Source organism: Rhineura floridana, chromosome 14 (assembly GCF_030035675.1).
Source record: "Rhineura floridana isolate rRhiFlo1 chromosome 14, rRhiFlo1.hap2, whole genome shotgun sequence".
In the NCBI taxonomy this organism is placed as follows: Eukaryota; Metazoa; Chordata; class Lepidosauria; order Squamata; family Rhineuridae; genus Rhineura; species Rhineura floridana.
The window spans coordinates 286,541-302,794 of NC_084493.1; the positions used below are offsets into that span (position 1 = coordinate 286,541).

The following is a 16,254-nucleotide window of genomic DNA, read 5'->3' on the forward strand; positions in this document are numbered from 1 at the left end:
ATGTGCCTTTTGATTGCTGTTTATCATTAGATAAGCACTTCTTACACTGTTCCATACAGGACTTCAGTTGTGTGCTCATTTCAGGTTGTTACATATTTTCAAGTCATTACAGGCAGCTGTCAAGTCCCATAGGTGAAGGCATGAATCTTTTCCATGACTTTCTTGTATAAAGAGGCTGGAATTCGAAGTCTGTCTGCACGTTGATTTATTTCCAAAGTTGAAAATATACCTCTACTCATGTAGGCTCTGTGCACTGGCCAGCTATCTGGAGCCAGCCACTCGAAGCTGGGTGTGTTCCTCTATAAACTTCATTCCCTGACGTTTTGCTGCACTGACTGGGAGAAATGCATTATGTTGATGACAGCTCCAATGTCCCAGTCACCCTATACAGATTTCCCAGTGCTGGACAGAGGCAAAACTCAGATGTGTTTGCCAGGACAATATCTGATCTTCTGCATCTTACATAAGATAAACAGTTATCTCTACACAAAAGCAAAATGGACACAAATCAGATCTCACAAACAGCAATATTTGAAAACCAGTGGATGAACATTTCAGCCCTCCAGGGAACTCAGTAACTGACCTTAAGGTGGCTATCATGGAACAAATGAATTTAAAAGGGAGATGAACCCTAGCCTAATGAATAGTCATATAAACCAGCAGCTCAGATTAGATAAGATTTCGTGTATCTCATGAAGTGGACTATTTTTATTTTATTTATTTAACAAAATTTATATATTGCGATTATGAAACACCTCTAAGTGGTTTACAAGAAATATTAAAATTAACAAAAAACAGTTACAAACAAGCAATTAAAAACATTTTTAAAAATGATTAAAAACAGCAGTAGACTAAAAGAAAGATTAAAACACACCAGCATGCAAAGGGTGGCTCTTAGTCTGGTTTACTGCGGGCACCAAATGTGGAGATTTTTCAGCAAGGCCCATATGGCTTCTTCAGAGAGGTCAACTGCTTTCAGATCTGATTGAGCTGCTTATGATCTATGCTGAAGCACATCAGGTAAACCAAATCCTGTCCCCAAAACAATTCCCTCTGCAACTGAGCATCATTTTCATGCACGGAAATACAGGCCCCCTTTCTTTCCTACCCTGACAATCTTACACTGCAATCCTATATGGGATTTTGAGTAGAGACGTCTAGGATTGCCCTGTTAATGCATTACAGACCGGGGGGGGGCATCCCCTAGAACAGCGGTTGTCTCCCCCGCCTCGGGCCCTGCGGAGGGGAGCTCCCAAGTTTCCATGTTGGTCTTTGGCTCTGCGTGGATACTCAGTCGGAGAGAGGGCTGCGGTAGGCCCTGCACCTCCAGTACGTTGCAGGGTTGCGGAATGGAGTCTTCGGAGGCCTGGGGGTCGCCAAGTAGAATTCCATCGGCCGCGGCTCACGAAGGGTTAAACCAGCCGGGGGGGGGGGGAGCAGCTCCTCCTCCTCCTCGCCGCCGCCTTGCGCTGACAGCAGCTGCCGCCTGGCACAGCCCAGGCCCGGCCGGCATCGTCGCGCTGCGCATCCGAGGGCGGAGGGACGCGCCGCGCCGCCAAGGCCAAACACGGTACGTGCCCTAAGGGATCGGGGCGGGCTGGCTCGGGCGCATCCTGCGCGCAGGGAGGAGGGCCGCCCCGGCTGAAGCGCAGCGGAGGGGCTGCCCCGTTATTAGTGAACTGGGGGAGGGGAAACCTGCCGAGCCGCCGCACCCTAATCTCTCTCGCTCGCGGGGGCGGGGGGGGCGCGTTGGGACAGACGGGCCTCCCGGGCTCCTTTGTGAGGCGGGAAGGTGCCGGTGCCTTTGCTCCTGAAGGCGGGAGCTCGCCGAGGAAGGCCGCTGCGGGGGGTAGGGGGTTCGGCCAGCGCCCCTTTTGCTTTCGCAAAGGGGAGGGGGAGGGCGGCGGGGGCGGCTCCTGCGCGCGCGCGCCAGGCGCGCACACTGCGGCAAATTCTGCAGCTGGCGCCCGCCTGCTCCGAGTGCGGGGGGCGGCAGAGGCTGGCCCGGGCTAGCAGAGGCGCCTGGTGCCAGGAGGCCAAGAGGGAGTCCGGCGGAGTCCGGCTCGGAGGAGGGGACCTTCCCCAGGGGATCGGGGCTCTCCAAGAGCTCCTGAGCAGGGTCCCGGGGCTTGCGGCTCTAGCCTGAAAGCCGCCCCGGCGGGGCCTTGTGACCCCGGGCAGGAGGAGAAGGGGACATGCCCGCTGGAAGGGCAGGGCTCCCCTCACCCGCCCCCAGTTTGCCCAGCCCCCTTCGCCGGGGTAGAATTGCCGGGTGCAGCAGCTGGCTGGCTGGCTGGAAGCTCCTTCTCCAACTGGGGTGCCCCCTTCACCTTTGGGTGCCAGGGAGAACGCTGTCCTCAGGGTGCTGCTGGCGCTGAGGCCAGATCCCCTCCTGAGCTTTTTTTCTGCCTGCCAGGTCAGGTGCTCTCTTGCTCCCTCCTTCCTCTCAAGGCATGGGAGCCCCTTCCTGAGTCAAGTCATGAGAACACCCATGAAGACCCTTGAAGATGGATCACGCCAAAAGGGGCCCGTCTAGTTCAGTGCCCTGTTCTCTTAGTAACCAGCCAGAGGCCCCAATGGGAAGCCCGCAGGAAGGGCAGTAGCGCAAGGGCACTCTCCCCACTTGTGATTCCCAGCCGCCGCCTCCGACTCTGGAGGTGGAACATGGTTCTGGTGGCCTAATAGTCTCCTCCATGCATTTGTCCAATCCACTTTTAAAGCCACCCAGGTTGGTGGCCATCACCCCATCACGTGGGAATGAATTCCAGAGTTTATCTCTGTGCTGTGTGAAGAAGTCCTTTCTTTTGTCTGCCCTCCTGTGTTTTCCTTGCCAGGTGGGCCTTGCCAGAGAAAGCCAGCCTCCTGCTGATGGACGGCTGTTCTTTCTGCATAATGATGGTCACTGTCTGAAGCTCCTAGAGCATCTGTCTAAGCACAAGTCAGTGGGGCTTGAAGGTGCTCACATTTGACTGGATTGTGTCCTAAGCAAGGCGCTATCATTACTGGATCAGCTTGGTGGTAGGGAGGAGGAGGAGACTTTTGAGTCACACACACCTCTTTATTGGCAGAATGGAAAGAAAGCAAAATCTCAGGGTGCTCCAAAGGGGGCGCTTCTCATGCAGAAACTTGCAGCGGCTTCATATGGCTGCCCACTGCAGAACCTTCAGCAGTGAAGAAGAAAATCTGTTTGATTGTCGAAGGTTGTAGGCTGATAAAAGGAGCCAGGAAGCCTGGTTGCAATCCTGTCCTTGGCTACTTGGAAGTAAACCTCACTGAGTTCAATGGGACTTACTTTCAGTTAGGCACGTGTAGGACTGAAATCTTAATCTGTGTGCAAGAGTTGGGGACGTTCTCTTCGGACATACACTCAGAAGTGTTGTGCAGTTTCCCTTAAGGGCAAGGATTAGATTAGTTGTGGGGAAAGAAATGCAGGATTTGCACCCAGGATCTCCTCCCCTCTCCTCCAGTTCTCAAAGGGAAAGGGGTGTGGCTCAGTGGTTGTGCATTTGCTCAGTCTCAGGCAGCATTTCCAGGTAAGGCCAGGAATGTCCCCAACCCCCGCCTGAAAACCAGCCATCGCCAGCCATTGCAGACAATACTGAGCTAAATGGACTAATTGCCTGAGTGATTCGGTATAAGGCCTCATCCTGTGTTGCTCTGTATTTGGTCACTGCAGACCCTACTTAGGAGGCCAATGTACTGTGCAAATTTTGAAATGCACTTTACACCCCAGGATGAAAATAATTTTGCATTCACAAAGGTGTGTCCTGTGGAATGCTGACTCTTCCTTGCTTGTACTTTATTGTTTTAATGCTGTTAACTATTTTGGATATCTGCATGGAAAGGAGAGAAAACAAATACTTTTCTTAAATAGATAGTAAATTACCAGAATGGATGCTGTTAAAATTCATTAATTTGGATTTTTTTTTTGGAGCCTGCTGAGGAACTTCTAAGTTTTAAAACTTTAAATGGAGTGCTAAGTATACAAGACTAATGCTGGATTACACCAAATGCCTGTATGTCCAGCATTTTGGTTTCCCGGATGTCTACAGGAAGCTCAGAAGCAGGACAGGAGCGTAAGACCCCTTTCTTCCTTGTGTTTCCCAGTGCCTGGTATTCAGAGACCTTTGATACTGGAGCCATCGTGGCAAGTAACCACTCAGAGACTGATCCTCTATCAATTTGTCTAATAATCCTCTTTTAAAGTCACCTAAATTGGTGACTATCACTACATCATTTGGCCATCAATTCCATGATTTGCGTGCTGTGCTAAGAAGTGCTTCCTTGTGTCTGCCCTGTATCTTCCAGCAGTCAGTTTCATTGGATGTCCTGGTCAAAGAATAACAGATTAAGGAATGGGGATTCAATCTATCTTGGCTGGGAGAAGAGTAGTCTTTCAGGCAACCTGGTCCCAAGTGGTCTAGGGATTATACAAATGTATAATCAACAGTTTGAGTTGGGCCTGGAAACACAGGTCTGGTGAAGCTGTTGTGACAATGGAGTCTGCTGCTCCCTGAAGCTGCCCTTCTCCACAGCTGGGCTGCAGCATTCCGAACTAGCCGACGCTTGTGAGTACTCTTCAGAGGCAGTTCGATGAAGAGGATGTTAAAGTAGTCCAAACAAGATGAAACCATGGCCATGCGTCACCATGGCTGCTTCTAACAATATCCAGGAATGTGTGCAATTGACACACTGGTCTCAGCTGAGCAAAGATGCTTGTGGCCATCAGCAAGACCTGGACATCCAGGTTTAAGGTGGGATCTGGGAGCACACCCAAACTGCCAGTCTGAGCTTTCAAGGGGAGTGCAACCCCAGCCAAGATAGATTGAATCCCCATTCCTCAATCTGCTATTCTTTGACCAGGAACACATCTGCCTTGTTGTGATTAAACTTCACTTTGTTAGGCCACATCCAATCAATTGCTGACTCCAAACACTAATGTAGGAGTTAAAAAAAATGTTGGATTTAGATGGAAAGGAAAGATAGAGTTGAGTGTCGTCAGCATATTGGTGGCATCAAATCCCCAAACTCTGGAAGACTACTTTGAGCAAGTTAAGAAGTGCCAGTCCAAACACAGATCTTTGGGTGTTCCTCATTCATTATGAGAATTGTCCAAGTGCAAGGAGACAAATCAAAGGCTGCAGGACTTAGGCTGCTTCACTGATAGAAACATTATTTAAAGGGTTGCCACATCACTTGCCGCACACCTGCATTCTCTCCGTGCTGCTGTATGCCACCTGGCTGCACCACAGGGCCTCTGCTCTCCCTCCAGAGGGCGGGTGAGCTGCTGCCTCTAGGGCCAAAGGCAGGGGGAATGGCTGCTGCTGCAGGGACTTTGAGGGTGCCAGACCACAGTCCCCTGCTTTAGCCTTGGGTGGAAGAGGAGTGGGAGGCTCTTGGTCTTTCCTCTGGCTCACTTTGGCCCATCAATTTCTGGTAGGCAGTTCCTCAGCTAGGACTGCTTGCTGCTGCAGAATGCTGTGAAGGCAGGCCATTTGTGGATTAAAAAAAGAGTGGATAAATTCCTGGAGAGAGGGGGGCTCATCAGTCAGGACCCCCAAGCTTCTGGCCAACACTGGGGAGTGAATGAAAGATGGCAAAATTCTCCCAGAGCCAGAGTTTCTCTCTGTCTTTTTCCCCCATGGGGTCAGCAACTCTGTGCTCTTGCTTGGGTGAGAAGCTGTCATCTGTCGCCACCAGAGCGACATCCAGGGATCCAAACAGATGATGGCTTTGTGCTTTGTCTGGCTGTGCTGGTGCCTGGGTCTGACACCCATTGTAAGCTGCAGCCAGAGACAGGGACGGATGGACTCGCTCCATTTCGCCCCTGTAACTGTGCTGTCACGGCAGCTGAGGGCTCTCCCTTGGCCCACCTGCTGTTCTGCCCCTTCCCCAAAGGGCCTGACCTATCCGCATTGACATGAATGGCTTACGGCAAAAGTAGAGGGGGTGCTGGGTTGGTTTTCCTTGCAGCCTAGCAATGAAGTTAACTGGGCAGAACACAAATGAGGCAAAGTATTCCCAGTTGCTGTTCGCGTGGTTTATTCCAGGAAGACCTCCAATGCCACCTAGTGTCCTGATTTGGCACTTCATGTCCCAAGTTCTTGAGAGCTGTCTGTAGGCATCCTCTTTCTTTAGAATTTTGTCAAAACTGGGGGCGTGTACATGTAGGATTCAGGTTGGAGCCACGGTGTTGGGGAAAGTTTTTAATCCTTCCCACACTGTTATTTTCTTAATGATGCCCCCCACTGCTATTTCTTTCATTAGGGATAACTCAATATCCCTGTGATAGTGGCTAACCTCATCACAGCATCCCTTGGACTAGCAATGGGGGCAGGCAACCACTCATCTCCCTGCTGTTCTTTCTGGCCATTGTCTGGGCAAATGTACATATTTGACCCTTTCGTAGTCTTAAGGGCATAAGGACATAAGAGCCTGCTGGAGCAGGCCAATGGCCCATCTTCGTCGGCATCCTATCCTCACAGTGGCCAGCGTGATGCCCCGCAATGGGAAAAGGCCCGCAAGAAGGACCTGAGGGCAAGAGCACTCTCCCCACCTGTGGCTTCCAGCAACTTCTATTCAGAAGCAGGCTGCCTCTGATTGTGGAGGCAGAGCACAGCTGTTGTGGCTAGTAGCTTTTGATACCATTATCCTCCATGACTTGGTCTCATCCTCGTTTAAAGCTGTCCCAGTTGGTGGCCATCACACCGCCTCTGTGGGTGAGTTCCATAGATTAACTATGTGCTGCATTGAAAACGTACTCTCTTTTGTCTGTCCTGAATCATCCAGCATTCAGCTTCGTTTGATGTCCATGAGTTCTAGTATTATGAGAGAGGGAGAACACTGCTCTCTATCCACTCCATGCATAATTTTATAAACTTTATCATGTCACTTCTTACTTGTCTTTTCTTTTAACTAAAAAGCCTCAAATGCTGCAACCTTTCCTCACAGGGGAGTCGCTCCATCCCCTTGATCATCTTTGTTGCCCTTTTCTGAAACTTTTCCAGCTCTATGATATCCCTTTTGAGATGAGGTGACCAGAACTATCCACAGTATTCCAAATTCAGTCGCACCGTAGAGTTGTATAACGGCATTACAATATTGGCAGTTTTATTTTCAGTACTTTTCCTAATGATCCCTAGCATGGAATTTCCCTTTTTCACAGCTGCCACACACTGGGTCAACACTTTCATCAAGCTATCCACTATGCTCCCAATGTCTCGTTCTTGGTCAGTCACTGTCAGTTGAGACCCCATGAGTGTATATGTGAAATTAAGATTTTTATGCCCTGACATGCATCTCTTTACACTTGCTCACATTAAATTGCATTTGCCGTTTTACCACCCATTCACTTACTTTGGGGATGTCCTGTTTGAGCTCTTCACAATCTCTTTTTGTTTTAACAACCCTGGATGGAAACATCTTTTCCCTTCTAAGATTGTTCCTCAAGACTTTAGAACCTTTTGCATTAGGCCCAATAGATGCTTCACTGGCAGGTTTTTACTGTGATTTATAAGCCACTATCCAGCAAAGCCCCCCAATGATGTACAATAAAAAACAGCAATAGAATAAAATAAGAACAGCGAAAGAACACGCACAAAAAGAAAAACCAAATTGCTCCTAACTGGTTAGTGGGTACCAGGGGTATAGTCTTCCAGGTTTTTGGAGGGGGCCTTAGACTTCTTCTTTTTTTGGGGGGGGGAGCTGGGTCCCAGCAAGGTCCCTATACTCCAGCATCCTATGAGCCAATCAATATCAAAGCGCAGTGTGTTAGCCACTGAAAAGAGTCTTCTAACTTGTTTTGTTGCTGTTTCCTGCTGATTGGAGCCAGTCAGAGTGAAAGGAGTTCCTATTAGTTCCTACAGGACAGTCAAATGGTGACAGTAATTGAGAAGCACAAAGCAGCATTCAAACCTGCCCAGATTATTCTATAATCCTAGAAGGCTGTACAATTTTAGACGGGGGCATGGCTGTGACTACTATGAAGGGACCCTGCACTTCTGAATTTGCCACTAAATTACAGGTGGGTACTGATAACTTCAAACGGAAGAGCTGTCTAAACACAATGCTCTTTACTCGCCTCTGGAAAACTGAAAGGGAAGAAGGGGCTAGGCAGGCCTCCCAGGGCAGGGATTTCCAGAGTCATGGCACCACAGGCAAGAAGGCCCTGGCCTGTGTAATTACTTCAGATGGTGGTGGGAGATAGAGCAGGACCATGCAGGTTCTTTAAGTATACAGGACCCCACATCATTGTAGGGCCTTATCACCTCCATAATCAACCTTTCAAATTTCATTTGGAAATAGACTGCAGCAAATGCAGAGTGTATATAGCAGCATCAGTTGATCTAACGCTTCCAAGGCAGCCCTATATAGTAGCCTACTAGACTACTCTAATACACTCTATGTGGGGCTGCCTTTAAAGAAACTTCATCTGGTACAGAATGCATGTCAGGGCATAAAACGGAACCAGTTCTTTGAGCCATGAGATTGGACCCTGTTTTATGTGTATGAATTACCTAAATCTCTTGTTTTATTTGCTTTTACACTGTTGCTTTATTGGTTTTACATTGTATTTTTGTTTTAATGTATGTTGTTTTTATATTGTACATAACATAAACCAGAAAGACATTTAAATAAATAAATATGGCACCAATTCTGTGCCAGCTGCATTTGGCTGTTACTTGCTCCTGAGCTTAATTTAAAATGCTGGTCTTGAGCTTTAAAGCCCTAAATAGTTTGGGACCAGGTTATCTGAAGGGCTACCAGTGCGCTTATGAACCTGCCGTGGCCTTCTGTAGGCCTCCTTGCAGGCCTGCTGCCAAGATCCGGCAGGCTGACGGGCACTAGAGATGAGGATTTTTTTGTAGTGGCTCTGTATCTCTGGTGGTAGCCTCTGTGAGAACAGGATGCTGAGCTGGACGGGGCCCCTTGGCCTGATCCAGCTGCTGCAGGTCTCTTCTTAGGTTGTTGTTGTTATGTGCCTTCAAGTCAATCATGACTTATGGAGACCCTATGAATCAGCCACTTCCAGTAGCATCTGTCGTGAACCACCCTGTTCAGATCTTGTAAGTTCAGGTCTGTGGCTTCCTTTATGGAATCAATCCAACTCTTGCTTGGTCTTCCTCTTTTTCTACTCCCTCCTGTTTTTCTCAGCATTATTGTCTTTTCTAGTGAATCATGTCTTCTCATGATGTGTCCAAAGTAGGATAACCTCAGTTTCATCATTTTAGCTTCTAGTGATACTTCTGGTTTAATTTGTTCTAACACCCAATTATTTGTCTTTTTCTCTGTTCGTGGTATGCGCAAAGCTCTCCTCCAACACATTTCAAATGAGTTGCTTTTTCTCTTATCCGCTTTTTTCACTGTCCAACATTCACATCCATACATAGAGATCAGGAATATCATGGTCTGAATGATCCCGACTTTAGTCTTCAGTGACACATCTTTGCATTTGAGGACCTTTTCTAGTTCTCTCATAGCTGCCCTCCCCCGTCCTAGCCTTCTTCTGATTTCTTGACTGTTGTCTCCATTTTGGTTAATGACTGTGCCGAGGTATTGATAATCCTTGACAAGTTCAATGTCCCCATTGTCAACTTTAAAGTTACATAAATCTTCTGTTGTCATTACTTTAGTCTTCTTGAGGTTCAGCTGTAGTCCTGCTTTTGTGCTTTCCTCTTTAACTTTCATCAGCATTCGTTTCAGATCGTTACTGGTTTCTGCTAAGAGTATGGTATCATCTGCATATTTTAAATTATTGATATTTCTCGCTCCAATTTTCACACCTCCTTCATCTTTCCAATCCCGCTTTCCATATGATATGTTCTGCATATAGATTAAACAAATAGGGTGATAAAATACACTCCTGTCTCACACCCTTTCTGAATGGGAGCCAATTGGTTTCTCCATATTCTGTCCTTACAGTAGCCTCGTGTCCAGAGTATAGGTTACGCATCAGGACAATGAGATGCTGTGGCACCCCCATTTCTTTTAAAGCATTCCATAGTTTTTCATGATCTACACAGTCAAAGGCTTTGCTGTAATCTGTAAAGCACAGTGTGATTTTCTTCTGAAATTCCTTGGTCAGTTCCATATCCAACGTATGTTTGCAATATGATCTCTGGTGCCTCTTCCCTTTCTAAATCCAGCTTGGATGTCTGGCATTTCTTGCACCATATACAGTAAGAGCCTTTGTTGTAGAATCTTGAGCATTACTTGCATGGGATATTAAGGCAATAGTTCAATCATTACTGCATTCCCTGGGATCCCCTTTCTTTGGAATTGGGATGTATATTGTACACTTCCAGTCTGCAGGCCATTGTTTAGTTTTCCATATTTGTTGACAAATTTTTATCAACATTTGGACAGATTCAGTCTCAGTAGCTTGTAGCAACTCTATTGGTATGCCATCTATTCCTGGTGTTTTGTTTCTTCCAAGTATTTTAAGAGCAGGTTTCACTTCACATTCTAAAATTTCTGGTTCTTCATCATACGGTTCCTCCATGAATGAATCTGTCATCCTGGCATCTCTTTTATAGAGTTCTTCAATGTTTTGCTTCCTGTTGGAAGTGGAGCAACTCCTGTTTTGTTCTTTTGTTTAAGCTCCAGAGGGAAGATAGGGCTAGGGTCCTCCAGATGGATAGGCTTTGTTTACCTTTTATCTGTGATGCTCTGACTGACTTCCTTCTGTCGCTAGACTGTGATGCCTTTAGGGAAGCTTACCTGCCCCTCCTCCTTCCGCCCTTTCCACTCCTTTGTTCTCCATCTGTCCAGGAGAGAGGAGACTCCCTTTGTCTCTGCTCTCTCTCGGAGCATGCAACTGACTCCTACACCTGGGAGTTATGCCTCCAACTTAGCTAGTTAGTTAGAACTAGGTATGCCTTTTCTGTCTACTATGTATTTCTCTAAATAAAGTAGCTTTTCTTATTTTACTAAGTCTCCAGTCTCAGTGATGCTGTTGCAGGGTAAAAGCCTGATTTCTTAGGCAAACGCACACACACGCTGGCACACTCGCATTTCAACATCTGCTGTTACTCTCTGCTGCTGTGGTGCTGCTTTTAAATGAAATTAAGCAACACAACTACACACAGCGGAACACTTCCATCTTCCTTTTATTTCATGTTGGCCAGTCAGTGTGTTCCCCTGTTGATTATTCAACATCCCTACTCTTGGTTTAAATTTCCCTTTCATTCCTCTAATCTTTCGGATTGGGCTCTTGTTCTACCTTTTTTGTTGTCCTCTTCTATTTCTATACAATAACTATTGTAATAGTTCTCTTTGCCTCTACGTACTAGTCGCTGTACTGTTGCATTTAGGGTTCTGACCGTGTTTCTATCTCCTTTTGCTTTCTTAGGTTAGTATGTTATATTCTTATATTTGGAATTCTTGCTCAAAAGAAGTACACATGGCCTTATCTTGGCTCATCTTAAAATGGGCCTTAAAAATGTATTTGTTTCAAACTGTAAAAAAGTGTGGTGAGCAGTGCTTTTTTTGCGATGGTACCCCATGGGTACGTGGTCCTGGCACTTCTTTGTTTACTGCCCATGGCAGCTATTTTGTGCTGGCACCCACAGCACTTTTATCAAGAAATGAATACCAGTGCCTCTTTTTCATTGGTGGTGAATAGGGTTTTAAACTGCCACTGTTTTTAGTTTTTGGAATTGGAATACTTTAATTGTATTTTTAAAACTCTTTTATGGTTTAATTATCTTTTGCAAGCTGCCATTGGAGGGCTTTACCCTGAAAGGTGTCATAGAACTGCTTTAGATAGATAATCTTGCAATCATGTTGTGAGGCATTTACAGTTTCCTCACTCCCAGAGATGGGGAACCTCCCCACCCCTGCAGGGCCAAATCTGACAGGTAGACAGGGCTACCCACCTGTCAGTCATATGACATCATAGTGTGTTTCAAAGAGCCACAATGGGCTGTTTGAAAGTCCTTTTGTTCAAATGCTCTTTGAACCTCCAAAAAACAGCCCTGCACTAAGTTTTGGGGGTTAAATTCTGCTGTTCTGACAGTGTGTGCCAGTTCCCATCATGGGACTCAAACCCCGCCCCTCTGCCCATCATCAGCTAATGTCACCCTCATTGGTGTGATGTCAGCTGTTTGGCAGGTAGGTATAGTTTTCAAAAAATGATCTTGTAGGTCAAATTTGACCCCTTGACAGGCCAAGATTGTCTCACAGATAGGAAGTTTCCCACCCCCGCTCTACTTATTCCAGGGGAGGGGGGTTTAGTTGGGTCCACAGTTATAAGGGGACCACAACTAGTTTGCAGTTGCCGGATGCGATTTTTAGACTGCCAGTGGAGGGGAGCAGATGCATCCGTCATGAAGAGATGGACCTGAAGGTGACGGTGCCAGGAGACAGATGGGACAGCTGGGAGCTCTGCAGCAGCACCTTGCATCCCCTTCAATCTCCTGGGCAAGGACAGCAGCACAGGCAAGGGCTTCAGCAGGTGATGGGGACCTTGGAAAGAAGGGTTTTCTGTGCCCTGGAGGCCTGCCGTGCCTTCCACTGCGATGAGTCAGGGCCTGTTTCTGGCCACGTAACTGTGAGATGAGAGGAAATCCGGGGATGCACGCAGAATACTGAAGAGGCAGCCTTGGTTTTCCTGGCAGGGATTACTGACATGGATTGCAGCAGCAGCATCTGAGCAGGCCCTTGGAGGGCTGGAGAGAGAGAGAGAGAGAGAGAGAGAGAGAGAGAGAGAGAGAGACAGGCATCATCAGGTGCTCTGGTGGTGGCCAGCTTTGTTGTGTAAGAGTGTTGGGCTGTGACCCATAGGCATTACTGTCTCTAGTTGTTTTCCATAAAGCCTGAAAGTTTGGAGAAGTAACTGTTATCTCTTGGCCTGAGAGTGAGCAGACATCCAAGGCCAGCGGTTGTCATGGTAACGTGAGATAGCAACTGGGAAAGTTCTAACAGAGTCTGTAAGTTGTGTCTTCTGAATATTGCCTCTGAACTGTGAGGCTGGTCTTCTGTGTAATGTCTTTGAACTGAGAACTTCTCGCCTAGAGGGGGGGATCTTAAAGCCTTAAGCCATAATGTCTTAATAAAAGACTCTTAACCTGATCTAATGCATCTGAGAAGTTTCTTGAGCAACTTAACTCCAACGTAACGTATGCTGTCTCACGCAACAACGCACACAAGTCAACAAGGGTTATGGGCCCAGATCCACAGCGTGTTACACAAGAGTAAGTTGCTGGTCTGAAAGGCAGACGGAGTTCCAGAGGACAGCTTGATTGATTGTACCAGACAGAGGTGAGCAACATGGCTGTAAACCTGTCTGGGGGAGGCATGCCAATGGAAAGATTGACGGAAAAGAATTTTGCCAGCTGGAAGCTGAGGATGAGGGCTTTGCTGATAAAAAAGGATTTATGGGACATTATAGATGGACCCCCTCCGGCGGTACTGACCGCGGCCTGGACGCGTAGAGATCAGAAGGTGCAAGCTTTTATACCTCTGGCTCTATCAGACTCTCAACTTCTACACGTGAGAGATGTTACAAATGCCAAACAGATGTGGGACGTGTTGGAAGGCATTCATGTGCAACAGACTGCGGGATCTAGATTGTGTTTGGCACGGAAGCTTTACCAGATGCGCTTCACGGGTGAGTGCGAAATGAGTGAGCATCTCACGGAATTCAGACGTTTGTTTGCTGAGCTGACGGACCGAGGCGTCGAGCACTCTGAACTTCAGAAGACCTATCTGATCCTGGCTTCGCTCGATGGGACTTGGAATAATATGGTCATGGCTTTCGAAGCCATGCCTGATGGAGGTCTGTACATTGCGTTTATTGAGGAAAAGCTGACCCAGGAATGGCAGTGGAGACAAGAGGCGAAAAGTGCTGAGGAAAAGCAAAGAGCCAAGCTGAAAGAGGAAAGCAGCAGCAGACAGGAAAACAAGCAAGAACAGCAACGGCTGAAATCTTGTTATGCCTGTGGGGCTCGTGGGCATCTTCAAAGAGACTGTGCGGTCAAGCGAATCTCCAGGGATGGCGGCTTGAAGCAGGGAAGTGTGAACTTTGTTTGTAAACAGAAGTCTCAAGATTTAGGACCTGTTAACTGGATTCTGGACAGCGGGGCAAGCCATATATTAATTAAAGACAGGAGTTTGTTTTACACGTCTACAAATGAGCAGGACTTCGTTTTACTTGCGGATGGATCACAGAAGAGGGTGGAAGCCCGAGGACTGGTGAGATTTGATAAACTGGGAATACTTTCAGAATGTTTGTTTGTTCCAGAATTGGATCATAACATTTTGTCAGTCAGAAAACTGATGAGTTGTGATTTTTCTGTATTGTTCCACAAAGACAAATGTTATGTAATGAGGGGAGATCAAGTGTGTTTGCAGGGAAGCCTTAATGATTCACAGTTTGTAATAAAGAGCAGTCAAGCAGGGTGTGCTGTGTTAAATGCTGAAGCACAGGTACATCAGGGCTGCATCCATGAATGGCATCAAAGGCTGGGGCATGCAAACCTTGACACGATTAAGAAAACCCCAATGCATAGTGAAGACATGTGTTTAAGAGATTGTGGACAGTTAATGGATTGTGATTCTTGTCATAAAGCTAAAATGACTATTGCACCAATTAACCGGGAGGCTGAAAGAACCACAACAGCTCCCTACCAGCTAGTTCATGTTGATTTATCAGGGCCAATAAATGCTTCACGTGGAGGTGCGAAATTCTTCATGGTACTGGTGGATGATTTTTCAAGATTTTGTCATGTTTTTCTGTTAAAGCATAAAAGTGAAGCTGAGCAAAAGCTGAAACTGTTCATTAAGAGAATCGAAACTCAACATGGCACCACAGTGGGGGCTATACTCTCGGACCAGGGAGGGGAATTCACGAGTAAAGCATTGAGTGACTTCCTTGAGAGTAAGGGAATAAAACAGAATTTTACTGCTCCATACAGCCCGTTTTCCAATGGAACTGCAGAGAGAAAAAACAGGATGCTGCAGGAAGCAATGAGAGCCATGTTAATGGATTGCAGTTTAGGGAATTCTTTCTGGGCAGAAGCAATTCTTTATGCGAATTATATTCACAACAGGGTATTACACAGTGCACTTGGAATGTCTCCTTATGAGAAAATCACTGGCAGAAAACCAAAAATACAACACATTCAAAAATTCGGGGCAAGATGCTGGATCCACATTCCACAGGGAAAAAGGAGGGGCAAGCTTGCGCCCAGAGCACTCCAAGGTTTTGTTTTGGGATTTCAGAATGCATATTTCAGAGTTTGGTGTCCAGAAACACAGCAATTAATTCTGAGAAGAAGCATTAAAGTCTCAGAAAAGCCTTGGGATCAAAGGGAAACAGTTGTTCTTACAGGGTCAGATGACACACAAGCACAATCATTTAAGCCAAATCTAGACATTAAACTGGAGGGCACACATATTCCACTCAGAGATGCGTTAAATGAGCTCATTTGTGGGAAACGAAGATCAAAGAAACGTAAGGTTGAGGAAATGGAATCTCCTGCGCAGGCTGTGCCAAGCACAAGCACAGATGGGGAGGCAGAGAGAGCAGAAGGCCTAGTGCCATTAAGACGTTCTACAAGAGTAAACATAGGGAAACCGCCAGAAAGATATACTGTGGGGGTAATTACCAGTCCTGGAATGCATAAACTGGTGGAAATGGATCCTGACACTTTGTATTTGACATGTGTACAGCCAAAGTTTGATTGAATAAAGTTTTAGCTAAATGTGCAGAGATGTTCTGAAATGTACTGCAATGTACTGAGATGTAATATGGATCTGTATGATGCAATGTATTGAAATGTATTACCTTTGTATTGCTGAAATGGAAAAGTTATAGATGCAATGGAAAGTATTTGCAGTCTTAATGGGAAAAAAGGGGGTATGTTGGGCTGTGACCCATAGGCATTACTGTCTCTAGTTGTTTTCCATAAAGCCTGCAAGTTTGGAGAAGTAACTGTTATCTGTTGGCCTGAGAGTGAGCAGACATCCAAGGCCAGTGGTTGTCATGGTAACGTGAGATAGCAACTGGGAAAGTTCTAACAGAGTCTGTAAGTTGTGTCTTCTGAATATTGCCTCTGAACTGTGAGGCTGGTCTTCTGTGTAATGTCTTTGAACTGAGAACTTCTCTCCTAGAGGGGGGGATCTTAAAGCCTTAAGCCATGATGTCTTAATAAAAGACTCTTAACCTGATCTAATGCATCTGAGAAGTTTCTTGAGCAACTTAACTCCAACGTAACGTATGCTGTTTCATGCAACAACGCACACACATCAACA

General features: G+C 46.6%; 1 protein-coding gene across 3 annotated transcripts in view; it reads left to right on the top strand.

The window, feature by feature from the left end:
- MAP1A (microtubule associated protein 1A) overlaps positions 1-16,254 on the top strand; it is a 51,937-nt gene that overhangs the window by 19,615 nt on the left and 16,068 nt on the right. The window contains exon 1 of one of the 3 annotated variants that reach the window (XM_061595104.1): positions 1,495-1,570. The exons of the other annotated variants lie outside the window; for them this stretch is intronic. The gene's annotated coding sequence lies outside the window, so the exon portion shown is untranslated. Of the gene's footprint in view, positions 1-1,494; positions 1,571-16,254 lie in introns of those variants that run through there. 3 annotated transcript variants of the gene reach the window in all.